This window comes from Symphalangus syndactylus, chromosome 7 (assembly GCF_028878055.3).
Source record: "Symphalangus syndactylus isolate Jambi chromosome 7, NHGRI_mSymSyn1-v2.1_pri, whole genome shotgun sequence".
Lineage (NCBI taxonomy): Eukaryota > Metazoa > Chordata > Mammalia > Primates > Hylobatidae > Symphalangus > Symphalangus syndactylus.
The window spans coordinates 27,888,007-27,903,423 of record NC_072429.2 but is presented as its reverse complement, the minus strand read 5'-3'; the positions used below and the strand labels follow the sequence as shown (position 1 = coordinate 27,903,423).

Below are 15,417 nucleotides of genomic sequence, written 5' to 3'. Positions count from 1 at the left end.
TCTAACCTTTTATCAAGGTTCTTAGCTTCCTTGCATTGGGTTAGAACATGCTCCTTTAGCTCAAAGGAGTTTGTTATTACCCACCCTCTGAAGCCTACTTCTGTCAATTCGTCAAACTAATTCTCTGTCAGTTTTGTTCCCTTGCTGGCGAGGAGTTTTGATCCTTTGGAGGAGAAGAGGCATTCTGGTTTTTGGCATTTTCAGCCTTTTTGCACTGGTTTTTGCTCATCTTCATGGATTTATATACCTTTGGTCTTTGATGTTGGTGACCTTCAGATGGAGTTTTTGCTTGGTCGTCCTTCTTTTTGATGTTGATACTATTGCCTTCTGTTTGTTAGTTTTCCTTCTAACAGGCTCCTCTTCTGCAGGTCTGCTGGAGTTTGTTGGGGGTCCACTCCAGACCCTGTTTGCCTAGATATCACCAGCGGAGGCTGCAGAACAGCCAAGACTGCTGCCTGTTCCTTCCTCTGGAAGCTTCATCCCAGAGGGGCACCCACCAAATGCCAGCCAGAGCTCTCCTGTATGAGGTGTCTGTCGACCACTGCTGGGAGGTGTCTCCCCATCGGGAGGCATGGGGGTCAGGGACCCACTTGAGGAGTCAGTCTGTCCCTTATCAGAGCTCCAACGCTGTGCTGGGAGATCTGCTGCTCTCTTCAGAGCCAGCAGGCAGGAGCGTTTAAGTCTGCTGAAGCCGCACCCACAGCTGCCCCTTCGCCAAGGTGCTCTGTCCCAGGGAGATGGGAGTTTTATCTATAAGCCCCTGACTGGGGCTGCTGCCTTTCTTTCGGAGATGCCCTGCCCAGACAGGAGGAATCTAGAGAGGCAGTCTGGCTACAGTGGCTTTGTGGCACTGCAGTGGGCTCCCCCTAGTTCGAACTTCCCAGCGGCTTTGTTTACACTCTGAGGGGAAAACAGTCTACTCAAACCTCTGTAATAGTAAATGCCCCTCCCCACCCCCACCAACCTCAAGCATCCCAGGTCCACTTCAGACTGCTGTGCTGGCAGCAAGAATTTCAGGCCAGTGGATCTTAGCTTGCTGGGCTCCATGGAGGTGGGATCCACTGAGCAGGACCACTTGGCTCCCTGGCTTCAGCCCCCTTTCCAGGGGAGCGAGCGGTTCTGTCTCACTGGCATTCCCGGTGCCACTGGGGTATGGAAAAAAAAAAAAAAAAAAAAAAAAAAAACTCCTGCAGCTAACTTGGTGTCTGCCCAAAGGGCCACCCAGTTTTGTGCTTGAAACCCAGGGCCCTTGTGGTGTTGGCACCCAAGGGAATCTCCTGGTCTGTGGGTTGCAAAGACCATGGGGAAAGCATAGTATCTGGGCCAGATAGCACCATCCCTCACAGCAGGATCCTTCACGGCTTCCCTTGGCTAGGGGAGAGAGTTCCCTGACTGCTTGTGCTTTCCAGGTGAGGCAACACCCCATCCTGCTTCTGCTTGCCCTCCCTGGGCTGCACTCACTGTCTAACCAATCCCAATGAGATGAACCAGGTATCTCAGTTGGAAATGAAGAAATCACCCGCCTTCTGCGTTGGTCTCACTGGGAGCTGCAGACAGAAGCTGTTCCTATTCGGCCATCTTGCCTGGGAACCTCCTTAAGCTTTCCTCTAATCTATGCCATGACAATCTATAATCCTAGATTTGGGAGGTACACAGAGGGATAGCAGCCAACAGAAATCATAAAGGAGAAGGAATCATGTCTGAGCAAAGCTAAACACGAAAGTAAAGAGTTGGGATGAAAATCATTTACCTCCTCTGTAGAAATGGAGGTTGAAGGAGAACAGTAGAAATGTGGAGCCCCCTTTTAAAAGTTCCCTCCCTAAATCGCTGAAGCATCCTTATTCCATTAACAACCAGCTTTTGCTTTTAAAGCACTAGCTCTCTTGGTATTTACCTCCAGCACTACAACAGAAAAAAATTTCAGCATATACTGAAGAACTTGTAATGATCTTTTAAGACATGAATCCCCCATTTCTAGAGGGTGAGTGTGCTTCCTAAGAACTATTCTGGAAGGAAAATTGACAGACTGTCACAGGAACAGAGAGATTCCAGTTTTTCCTGCATCGGGGTGGAGGGTACGGGTGGGTGTGTCAAAACATCACTACATGCTCCCAGGTTGGAGTCCTCATTCCGTTCCTTGCTGGGGCAGATCTGGGTTCTTCTCACACACATGCTTGTCTCTGTGATGTAGGGGAGGCCCAAGGGCAGGCCAATGGCAGCTGCTGCCCAGCCAAAGGAGAGGAAGCTAGTTTACTACAGCATATAAATAGAGTGACAGAGCCCCTTGCAGAGGGATGTACACTGGAATCCTTTTAAAAAAAAAAAAATCATTGTAGCAGGGGCATTATTCAAGTGTACTGTATAAGGACCAAAACTGCTTAAAATGCCTTTCAAAAACATAAGTCTGAGATTGCTTCTTGGGTGTGTTATTTTTATCTATTCCACTGGGATTAAGCATGGCCTAGAATCCCAGCTTGAAAGGGGAGAGCCAAATTTGCACTACCTGCTATCTCTCCGAATCATCAGGACTCATCATCAGAAATCTGGACGTGGACACCACTGACACAAAGGAAGCACAATTAAAGCCTGAGAGGAGGCCAGTCTGCACTCTCCCAAAGCCAAATGAACCCTCTCTTGCTTCCTCCAGTCTCCAGCCCTGCTCAGCGACTCTGCCTTTGACTGACATGTGGCATTCTTGTCTTCATAGAAGAGAAGCCGAGCTCTCGATGGTTATCGACATTAGAAAATGTCATGTCTGAATATGCTTCAGCCGGACCTTCCTCCCCCACTTCATTCCCTGCCTCCTGCCCCCCAGTTTATTTTAATTATACAGTGAAAACTCTCAAGTATGGGATGGCTGCCTGCTGTATCACACAAGCCCTTAATTTTACTCTGGAGTTGGATCGTGGCATTTTATCGCCCTGCAATGGTAAAAGGCACATTTGCAACAGGAGTAGGTCATGGAATATTTTCTGGAAATGCCAATGGATTTCAAGACCCTTCCTTTTTTATACTAGACATTTGTGATTTTTGTCTGTGCATATAGGAGAATAGTAATTTATATCCCCTCTTACACCTTTTCCTGTTCTCCTTACAATTCTATATAATTCCCCAACTTATTCTTTACATTGATGAATATTAATGACTTGATCCATAATCACTTGTCTCTTATCAATCCACAAAAGCATTTGAGCAGATTTAATGTGTGAATTATCATAGTTTCCACACCTTGATGGCATACCCATTTATCATTCTTCTAGTTCCTTTAAAACGTTTTCATTATGGGCAAGGTGCAGTGGCTCACATCTGTAATCCCAAGCACTTTGGGAGGTAAAGATGGGAGGATTGCTTGAGGCCAGGAGTTTGAGACCAGCCTGGGAAACATAGTGAGACCCCCATCTTAAACTTAACTTAAAAAGTTAAAAAACAACTTTTTAAACTTTTTAAAGTTAAAAACTAAAAAGAAAATATTTTCATCAGGAAAAAGAACAGATCACAATAGACAAACTATGTTCAGGCTTTTTCCAAAAGAGGCCACTTCAACAAGTAAGATAATTTCCTAGAAGATAAAAAGGTGACCCACACCAAATCTAGACACGGCTGGCCAATGTGGTACTTTGGTTCAGATGTCTATATCTGCCCCTTTCAACAAATACAGGCTTTCCCATTGTATCTATTCAATAAATGTTCACAGAGTAAATCTTCTCAGTCATGAACTTCAAATGTGCACTAAGCCATACACACCCTACCCATATTTATCCAAGAATTCCCCTGCTCTAGTTGTCTCATGTTAGATATTTATTCCCTAATTCACACTAGGATAACAAATTCTCTACTGGTAACCACCACTCCCTAGCTCAATCCAAACTTCCAGGAAGAACTGTGTTCACACAGTTTATAAGTCATGCTCCCACAGCAGTATTTGTCACTTGACAGATTCATGTTGTATCACTTTTAAGCAATTCCCAGTGGTGTACAGTGGTGCCTGTTCACAGATGTTTCCCTAATATTGCTAAGTAACATCAAAAGTTTCAGGCTGGCTTCCACAGAGGCAGTGGGCTAAGGAGACATGGATTACCCATGCTCTTCTATTTCCTGGCCCAAAGTTCTCTAATTAACACTGATGAAATTGGCTTCTCTTGGCACTCCTGCCTACTTCCCTTAGATGTTATTCACTTCGGGACTTGAGCAGAAACAAGGTTTTATGTAACAACATCATTCATTAATCCTAAGTGAATGTACCCAAGGTACTTAAGGTATGCTAAAGTCCCAGAGTCAGTAGCCGATGAAGAATAGTAACCTGTTCTTCACACTGCCATTTATTTCCCAACAAAACTTCAGTCCAGGCAGAGGTTCCACTATAACAATCTAAAGCTTTCCATTGACTACTGCTAGAGTCCAGCCCACACAGGACCAGAAAGAAGTGGATTTGTGTGAGAAGTGCTCCGCCCAGTGTCTCACACAGAAGAGGGGCTTAATAAAACAAATTCTGAGATCTAAAAAAGAAATCAAGAAGTCTTATGGGTAAAATTGGCCCCGTTCTGAGGACCATGCAGAAAGCCAAAGAAGTATTTCCTCAGTGGCCTGGGAGACAACCTTCTTTATCTGTGACATTTTACTCTGAGAAAGGAAAAGGCTATAAATGAGTGGCGAGAACCATCTGAAATCTCATCATGACTGAATACCACTGGCATGTGGAGAGTGTATTTGGTGGAGTTTGTCCAAAAGTCATCCTTCCCTGTTCACTCTAACCCATAGTCACTCCTACCTCAAATCTCTGCTCCAAGGTAGGAAACTTCCAGGCAGGTGAGGTATTCAAATGGAAAATGCAAGCCCGGGCTACTTAGCTCTGGCCAATTGTTGCCACGTGGGATGGCTGGCAGCCCATGTTGGTAGACCTTCTGACTTTTCAAGAGAAGATGGAAAGTCAGATTTCTATATAAATCTCCCAATTTTTAAATATTAACTCCAACTTAGAATGAAAAAAGTTCAAGCCAGGTAAAATGCATCTGATTCTGGGTTGGTCTGAACACATGGTTTGCCACTTTGCAATCCCTGAACTCTCTAATTCGTGTGGCACTAAATCATACACTACTTTTGCATTATTTCACTTTTCACTTTGCAAGCTGTGACTTCCAAGTTGACTATAAACACTTTTGACCCTGACACACTTTTGGCTGGGTGGGCCTGTGATGCCATGCATTTACTAAACAGTGGCTCTATTATATATTGCCATGTTGAACAATGGCTACAGGCAGATGTAGCATTTCCCATATGAGAGAAGGCAATGGCAAAAGAGGGAACTTGGCATCAACTTGAGTGAATGCCCCTCCTTCTCTACTCCATTCTTTTTTTCCTGGCAGGTGCACGTTCACAATGGTGATTTCTCATTTAATTGCTAAGTATTTCCACAGCACAGTAAAATCCATCATGAACCAGACATAGAGTATGCTAATTCCCCAATCTCTGATAATGCACAGATTCAATGGGGTCTTCTTCCCGCCAATGTGCATTCATAAATGCCATTAATAGTAATGGCAGTCAAATGCAAAATATGACTAAGTAGGCCCTAGTGCATGAAATATATTCTCAACCACAAGGACAAGCTGCCACACAGCTCACTGCCTTGTACTAAATTAGGAGCTGGTGATTCTCTGATTGGGACCAAGATGATGATAATGACAAATAAAAAGAAAAAAATGCCAGTCCTCTTCTCTGCTTATCCACTACGAAGAGTATCTCTGACTTACAGGTCAGAGACAATGAGGAGCTTTCAGGCTTGGAAACAGAGACAGGGCACAGAAAGATGCAAACTCGCTGTCTTGCAGGGAATTAGTGAAACACAACTAAGCCAGTTCAACACTGTGCCCTTTAGTCATCCCATCCACTAAAAGACACTGTTAAAAACCCGCCAGCTTTTATTAGCAGAAACAAATGAAGTCGACTACCGAGCACTCAGGAGTTTTTCATCCTGAAAGTCCAGGATGGCTTTGGCATAATAAAGGTCATATCTCCTAACCACGGTAATGTTCACACAGCAACCTGAGCTCCAGGCAGGGCCAGGCCGGCCTCTCAGTATTCCCCCTGTAGAAGGTGTTGCCGATTAAACTATCACATTTCAAAGAGCTCCTTACAGTAAATAGGAAAGAAAGGAAAAAAGAGATCCAGGGCCTTTTGTTAGTCAAAAAGCTAGGGAAAGGCGATAATTAACCCATTTTTGTAGAGAAATCATTTGGACAAAAGTCAAGGGATTTACCACCCTGTCAATTGTTAAGTCTAGATAAGGACATTATATTCCACGGCACAAAGGGTGACTGAGATGGTGAATGGAAAGTAGGCCACTACTACTACTTTACCTCACATGTGAAAAAGGACTTTTTTTTTTGTCCTCCTGGTACAGTGATGGACTAAAGAATCTTCTCCCCCTTGCACTAAAAACATAACTTCAGAGCCTGGTTTTTGCATTTTGTTAAATATTCAAAGGTATTGTGCAATTAGCATGTCATTAATGAATAATTAATTACAGCTAAAGCAGCCTTCAGATTTTTGCAGCTAAATTATTTAAACAGCAAATATAACAATACAATGCAATGTTCTCATTTGGTGTTTTGCTATTGCATTATTTGAAGGGAACAGCAATATTACTTTTCATTAGTTGCAAGAATTATGTGCAACAAAAGCTGTTTTCATTTTTTTTCTTACCTAAAAGTTGCTTCGTGTGCCCTAAAAGGGAAAATTAATTCAATTCAGATTAGATTTCCTAAGAATTAATTAGCTGCAAATATCTGAAAACTGTGGCTAGGGACATAAGGCTTAGGTATCTGAACTTAAAAGAATAAAGTAAGCCTATTTAAACCTGTCCTTTAAAACAACTCCTGCACTAAAGTACCTTTTTTTTAGATATTTGGTTACCACTTTTGAAAGAGGAAACTTGTTTAAAAATTCTTTTTTTTTTTAAGCAAGTGAGCATTACGAAGCTCCCCCTAGCAAACAGTCAAGAGTTAAATAGAAAGTAATTTGTTGCTACTTGCAGACATACATCACTAGTAAGACATGAGTTTATATTTATAAGCTGCACATCTGGGATCAGTTGACTTATCCATCTGCTAACTACACCAGTAAACAGTATGTCTGGGACCGTCAAACTCTTGCATCCATCACAAATTCCTGCTTTAATTGTGTGTTTACGTGGCAAACCTCTGCTTAAGTATATTTGAAGACTGTTTTAATAAGTTGTAATTGCTCCTTTCTTCTTCATATTAACTTTAACACATTTTATTTACCATTATGACAGGCCATGATTTTGCAAGCCTCATAGATAGATAAATGCCAGAGATCTTCATGCTGCCCAGGAAAAGGCAGCAGAGGGACAGAAACTGGAGCTGTAACCTGTCCAGTCCGGAGAGTTTGGGCCTCTTTCACAAAATCCAATCCTTGAGTCACAAGTTCAAATCTCAGTAAGGCCAGTTTAATCCTCCACTGTCTTGAACTCGGAAAGTTGACAATCATACACTTTCTTTTTGAGAAGGGAGCAGAGGAGAGGGAAGGGAAGATTTGAGGGGAAGAGGCAAATCACCGTTTGGAAAGATAAAATGGTGCCAGGAGTTTTCCATCTTTTTCCTTAATTAATCTGCTGTGTAGGAGAGGTGCATGAAAGCTTGAGAGATTTATAAGGGTAGAGATTTTTCAAGCCAGTGGCAGAGGGTTGGAAGTTCTCAGGAGCCCCAAAATCAAAGAGGAGTATAGCCTGTGACTTGACTTAATTTTTAACCCTGGTTTTATAATTGAGTTTCATAAGCAAGCTGAAAACACAGGCTCAGAAATGAATGAATTCAAAAGAAATAAAAGGCTACCTTCCATAATTAGGGGAAAAATATGCACTGTTCTCTGCACAAAAGGGGGGATTTTACTGTATTTTTCCCAATCTGCCTTTTACATTTATATGAATAGCAAGATGTCAGATTTCACACAATGCTGTTAAATCTTTTCTCAGGTTTAGGGAACTGAAAGTCGTATGTGCCTGTGTAATATTGTGCTGATGCAAATAGTTAAACTTTTCTACACGATTAACCATCATTTTCTCAGAGTATTCTGTTCACAGTTTTCTTCCAGTTTCCTGATACGCGTTGAGATCCATGCCCGTGCGGCTGATAGGGGTGGCGTGGGGGTTGTAAACTGAAGACCCACCGCGAAGCTAAAGAATCACTCTGACGCAATCTAGTTAAATGACAGTATGGCAGTGGGCCGTTTACCCAGGCCAAGGAAGCTGTGGCTTGTCAAAGACATTAAAATCCAAATGTGCCAGCAATGGTGCCAAATGTACTCTAGGCCTTGCAAACACATAATCCAGACAAACTGAATTAAATTGCAACCAGTTTATAATTAATTTGCTTTTGAAAGTTGTGCCATGAGAATAAATGTGCCAACAATTATTTGCAATGAATTGTTCTTACGGTGCCCCCAACTTAACAACACCTCTGTAAGCAAAAGAGGGTTTGGTATTGCTTACTTGTATTGGCATTGGCTTCTAACCTAATGAGGGGGTAAGGAGAATTCGGAGACAGATTCCAGGAACCTTAACCTTTCTGTCAACCTAATGGAGTCTGCTACCAATGCGGTCAGTAGTGTGGCCCTGTGGCCTCCCCAACCTCAGATGCCAGCCTCACTCTGCCCCAGATGCTAAGATTAGAAACATATTTATCTCGCTGAGGCACTGCCTTTCTGGACACCATTTTGTAAGCACAAATATTCATGGGAAAGGTAAAAACAGTAAGAGACTAAGGCACTAATGCTTCATGTGAATTCATTTCTCATATCACTTTTCTCTAGGACTTACGGAGCCAAGCAAAGTGTGAGCCCTAAGTACATATGAACAAAAAACTAAAATAATGTAAAAAGAAGAAATAATCCTGAAACTTAACATGGAGTGTTATGTGCCAAGCATTTCCCCCCCGCCCCACTCACCAATCCTCAGGGGAAAAAAATTACAGAGAAGTAATTGGGCCAGGCTCAGTGGCTCACGCCTGTAATCCCAGCACTTTGGGAGGCCGAGGCAGGTGGATCACGAGGTCAGGAGTTCAAGACCAACCTGGCCAACATGGTGAAACCCCACCTCTACTGAAAATACAAAAATCAGCTGGGTGTAGTGGTGGGCACCTGTAATCCCAGCTACTTGGGAGGCTGAGGCAAGAGAATCTCTTGAATCCAGGAGGCAGAGGTTGTAGTGAACCAAGATTGCACCACTGCACTCCAGAATGGGCAACAAGAGCGAAACTCTGTCTAAAAAAAAGAGAGAGAGAGAGAGAGAAGTAATTGCAGAGTAGATGTATATAAGAGGCCTCAGGACTTAGAGCTAATAAACAGCAGAGGCAGGATTCAAACTGAGGGCTAACTCAGCAGCCTGGGACCTCCACCTTCTGCTTTTCATATCAGCAACGGCCATATCTCACTGCTCCTCGCTTTCCCGAGCACAGTGGCCAGAGTGAGACCTGGAATGTGACTGACTTTTAGACTTGATCTGGACATCAAAATGAATTCCATCCCATTCTTAACTGTCACTTTGGAAGACTGCTTGAGAGCATTTGCAGCTCGTCTTTAAAATCCAGGCAGAATGCTATGAGTTCATCTCAATATAGTAGTTCCCTTACAGGGACGCATCATTTCTGATCTAAAATGATCTTTAATAGACTGATGTTTTACACCAGCCTCAGTACCAAATTACTGCTGGCTGTTTCCGAAACTCAGATCAACCCTCAAAGAGTAGAAGTGTGCTACCACTGAGGGGAGTCACAAGAAGATGCTGCAGGTTCAGCCAGCAGCTGAAAGGAAGAGGAGCAAAGAGATGCTTAGCAATGGCTTACAAAAGGAGGAGTACCTGCAAGCCATTGCTTTGTTTATGCAACAAATGCTTATTGCTTACAGTTGTTACTTATTTGTTACAAGCTCCTGCTTGAATATGCCAGATACTGCATTAATTAAACAAATATAAATGTGTGTGTGTGTGCGTGTCTTTCAGATTTAGAAATTTGCCCAAGGTCACAAAGCTAATAAATGGCAAAGGCAAGATTTGAACCCATGTCAAACTCCAGCAACACACTCCAGTCCACAGTCTTGTAGTACCAAGGAGGCTTCTACTTTGGAGGGACACGGTGTGTCACAGGCTTTTCAGATCAAGTTCTATGCTGCAGTTTCCTTTCACTGAGACGCAGCCTAATGGTCTCTGAATGTTTTTCACCAGGAGGAGAATGAGAGCTGAGAGTACCTTTCTCTGAAAGGACATTTGTACCATTAAAAGAAAGAGAACTCAAAAAGGAGTTCAAGAGGCTTTTCAAAACTGGAATTTTAACTGGAAGCTTAATTGCAGAATGTACCTTAGATTGCACGCACACATAGACACACATGCACACACACACACACGCACGCACACTTTCAGATATTCCTTCTAAAATAGCTCTTGACAATTTGTTTCAAATCATGAAATCATGACCTTAAGGTCTTCCAAGTTATCTTCAACCATCCAACAATTAATTCTTTGAGAAAGACATACTTACTAAAGGAAAAAAGAAGTTGAAAATATTATAGAAAGATTCCAGTGGAATTAACCAGAAGAGAAGGTTCTAGACGTTAAGCATGTACTACCACTACCTCTGCCACCAACACTTCTTTTTTTTTTTTTTTTTTTTTTTTGAGATGGAGTCTTGCTCTGTCACCCAGGCTGGAGTGCAGTGGCATGATGTGGGCTCACTGCAAGCTCCAACTCCCGGGTTCACGCCATTCTCTTGCCTCAGCCTCCCGAGTACCTGGGACTACAGGCACTTGCCACCACACCCAGCTAATTTTTTGTGTTTTTAGTAGAGACGGGGTTTCACCATGTTAGCCAGGATGGTCTCGATCTCCTGACCTTGTGATCCACCCGTCTCGGCCTCCCGAAGTGCTGGGATTACAGGCGTGAGCCACACTTCTAATGAAAAATGCTAGCAGCTCCCAATTACTAAGTACTCTGTGCCAAGCTCTCTGCTGAGTGCTGTCTATACGTCATTCACTCTTCACAAGTGCCCTGTGAGATAGATATTATTATCCCCATTTTACAGATGAGAAAACTGAGGCTTCTAAATTTAAACATTATTTGAACAGCCAATAAAATGATAGATAGGTACCAAACTTTTCGGTAAGGTATTATTAATACAATGCTAAGCACTGTCATGGATGCAAGAAAATACTGGAATTTACATGACAAAGATCAAGTCACATAAGAAATGAAAATTGATGAGGCAGGTCTAAGCAGGAAGTCCCAAGAGGGCAGGAACCAAATCTGTTTTGTTGCAAATTAGGTCTGGCATAATCTCTGGCCTATAGGAGATGCTGAATCAACAGTCGTAGATAAATGTAGAAAACAATACGTAGCAAGTGAGTATATTAGAACTCTCTGAACATTTTATCTCCGGAGCACTTGGTTAATCAATATTCAAGAAAAAAATGGTCCCAACTCTGCCACTACCATTTCAAAGCTCCTTGACCCAGGGTGTTTCAGATAAGCCATAGTTCCATGGCATGTGCCTCTTCTTTTTATTTGGGTCTGGCACCAGAGGCTGAATCAGAAAATCTCCATTTCCCTTTGTCCCTATTCTGCCATGGACGCTTCCTCTGCCAAACATTTCATAGTTCCTTTATGGTCGCACGATATTTTTCAAGGGAAATGATTGGCAAACAGCCACTACCCCTAATGCAGAAAAGATGCCAACATCACTCCCAGGTTTAAATGCCTTCAAGGAGACCCTCAAATGAAGTAGTCCTTACAACCAATCTGATTTTTTTCACTCCCTTTTTGTGGGAATATCTTTTACACGAGGCTTAGAGGGAAAAAGGAAAAAATAATAAGAAGAAAACGTAAAGAAAAAGAAAACCTGCCTGAAATGAAAAATTCCAATCTTGCCTTTGTAAAAATCCTTCAGGCCCAGTCAGCTGCCCCTCCCCCTTGATCCGAGCCTCTGTGTTTCCCGGCAAAGAGGTTAGAAAGCTGTTGAAAAACATTCTCCTGCTGAATTGAGACTGACATCTGACAGAGCTCGGTGGTGTCCTAACTTGAGTGAATTTAAATGACAAGCTTGGCTTTATAAGTAAGGGATCCTCTTTTACAATAGAACAGCATGATTGCTTCATGGAAGAGGGGGAAAAGAGGGAGAATCAAAGTTTTCTTCAAATCCCCAGTGGTGCCATTGACCTGTCAGAAGGTTGTGACCCACTCCTGTTAATCCATGCAAATCAGATGCCTCCAATTTGCGGTGCTGATTGGAGTACCACACCTTTAAATTCAGGAAGCGGCCTTAGAGTGAGGTTCCGATCACAGAGTTCAGTTCACCTCTCATTTTTTTCTTCTTCAAAAACAAGATGACAGCTGACTTCCTTCCCGCCCTGCCCTTACTCAGTCAGGGAAGACTGTCTGATGGTTTCCTGATTAGCATCAAGGCAAAAGCAGCATGTTTTTCATAGACTATTGCTATTACCTAAATTATAGGCCTGTTGCTCTCAGCATTTTCCCCCCACAGACAGGTTAATATACACATCCCACTGGTATTATTGCTTTGCTAAGTCACCCAGTCATTTTTATAACGTAGAGGGGTGAAGGCCTGGAATTCCCTGGAAGAGGCTTCAGATCCAGATGAGAGACTCTTACACAACCAGAAACCCCGTTTTCTAACCATCCCATTCAAAACTTAACAACACTTCCCACGTTCAATGCCATGTGCCGTGCATATTTTAAAACATGGGTAATTTCAAGCAGAAACATTCAGAAAAAGAAAATGAAAAGGCTGGTATTTTGGATATCAACAACATGTGATTGCCCACACGATTCACACATTACTCAAGTTGTCCCCAAGTCATCTTGAACTGGCTACTTAAACAATTTGTAAGTGACCAGAATTTTTGTGCATCATATCAAGGTAATTCAAAATTCTAGTGAGAGGAGGGATTATTTAAAGGACTTCAGTAAATTTGCATTTTCCGAAGCTTAGAAAATATCTTTCTTAAAGAACCCCTGAACCATTAACATATCTGAGGAATAAATAATTGTAATAAGCATTTGCCCATGTTTTAGAAAATATACTATTCCTAACACCAAAAAAAGATGCCAAACATAAAATAAATCGAAACAAACTAAAACAAAAATATAAAGAAAATCTCTCACTCTACTTAAGAAGTTTTTTTTTTTTTTTTTTGAGATGGAGTCTCACTCTGTCACCCTAGCTGGAGTGCAGTGGCTCGATCTCAGCTCACTGCAACCTCCGTCTCCAGGGTTCAAGAGATTCTTCTGCCTCAGCCTCCCGAGTAGCTGGATTACAGGAGTGTGCCACCACACCTGGCAGATTTTTGTGTTTTTAGTAGAGACAGGGTTTCACCATGTTGACCAAGCTGGTCTGAATCTTCTGACCTCAGGCAATCTGTCTGCCTCGGCCTCCCAAAGTGCTGGGATTACAGGCATGAGCCACCAGGTCTGGTCAAGAATTTTAAAGACATAAATAATATATAATTCTTTTAAAATAGGAAGACTTTTAAGACATAAGAATATATATATATATATATATAGATATATACTTTCAAGATAGAAAGACTCAATATAGTAGAGATGTCAACTTCCCCAGTCTTTAATACATTATTCAACATACTAAAGACATTATTTTAACCAAAAATATGATTCATTCGTTCATATACAAGAATAAATAAGCAATAATAATCATGAAAATGGGGGATGATTATATAATTAAAACACATTATACAGCCATAGCAATTAAAATCATGCAGTAAGAGAATCAAACTAGATCAACCAATCAATGGAACAGAACAGAAAGCCATGTGCCTATATATCCTTGGTTAGGGTGGCTATACAAAATAGCAGAATTGACACCTACATTGTCCCTGGAGCTCCAGTCTGGAAGACACAATACCACACTCACTCCTTTAAATGCAGCAGAGAAGCCCCTTTAAATTGATAGAGAAGGATCTGAACTGAGGGGGGAGGAAAGGACAGGACACTTAGAGCAGCAGATATTTACCAATCAGCATGGAAGCATTTTAAGATTTTAATAAGGGCTATAGTCATATTGTATCAGTGGAATATCTACCCTATATTTACTGATAATAAATGAGGCATTCTAAATCATTAGGAGAAAGCGAGCTTATTCAAAAATTGCCACTTAAATAAATGTTATTCAGAAAAAAAACTGCTGTATCTAATTTATTTCTAAAAATAAATTATAGAAACATTAAAGAGGTTACATGTAAAAAGTGAAATCAACAAAGAACTAAAAGAAAATATAAGTGAAGATTTATCTGACCCCAGAGTAGAGAAGACATTGTTAAGCACAAAGCAAAAGAAAGACTCTAAAAATGGAAATGACTAATAGACTTAAGTACATTAAAATTGTACATCCCTGTAAAAACAATTAAAATTGAAGGGCAAACTGGAGGAAAATGTTTGAAAAATGTTTAAAAAAAATAAGTTCTCTAATGGTTTTTGAATACATCCACAAATTCTTCAAGAGGTAGAACTTAGTTTCCCTCTCCTGAATGTGGGCTAGAGTTAGTGACTTGCTCCTAATAAATAGAAGAAGACAAAAGTGCAATGCATGACTTCCAAGACTAGGTCAAAAAGGCCTGTCAGTTTCCTGTTTGCTCTCTGTAGGCTCACTCAATGTGGGAGAAGCTGGCTGCCATGTCATCAGGATACCCAATCAGCCTCGGAAAGGCTATGTATCAAGAAACTGAGGCCTCAGGCCAATAGCCCTGTGAACGAGCTACCTTGGAAACAGATCTCCCAGCCCCAGTCGAGCCTTCAGATTGCTACATCTGACCTGAACTTCTTGTGAGACAATAAATGTTTACTTTTTAAAACCTAAATAAAAGCCCATAAGAGAAAAAAATAAGGGAGAAAATGAACAGGCAATTCACCAAAATATGCATACAAATGGCCAAAAACACAAAGAAAAATATCGAGCTCAGTATTCAACCTCAGCAATAATCACAAAATAGAAATACTATATTTCAGTTTACCAAATTGGTACAAGTTTTTAAATGAGGTCCTTTGAGGACGCCAGTGAACTGCACTGTCTTAACACATAGTGAAAGTGTAAATAGTATAACCTTTTTGGAGGGCAATTTAGCCACGTGCACCAGAAGGCTTAAAAATAATCATCTCTTTATACCTAATGCTAAATGACGAGTTAATGGTGCAGCAAACCAACATGGCACATGGATACATATGTAACAAACCTGCACATTGTGCACATGTACCCTAAAACCTAAAGTATAATAATAAAATAAAATAAAATAAAATAAAATAAAATAAATCATCTCCTTCAATTCAAAGATTACACTTTGAGGAATTAAGCCTAAAGGAAAAAAAAAAATCATATTCAACCC

At 41.4% G+C, this 15,417-nt stretch overlaps 1 protein-coding gene across 17 annotated transcripts in view; it reads right to left on the bottom strand.

The window, feature by feature from the left end:
* EBF1 (EBF transcription factor 1) overlaps nt 1-15,417 on the bottom strand; it is a 405,670-nt gene that overhangs the window by 252,945 nt on the left and 137,308 nt on the right. The gene's annotated exons all lie outside the window — the stretch shown is intronic.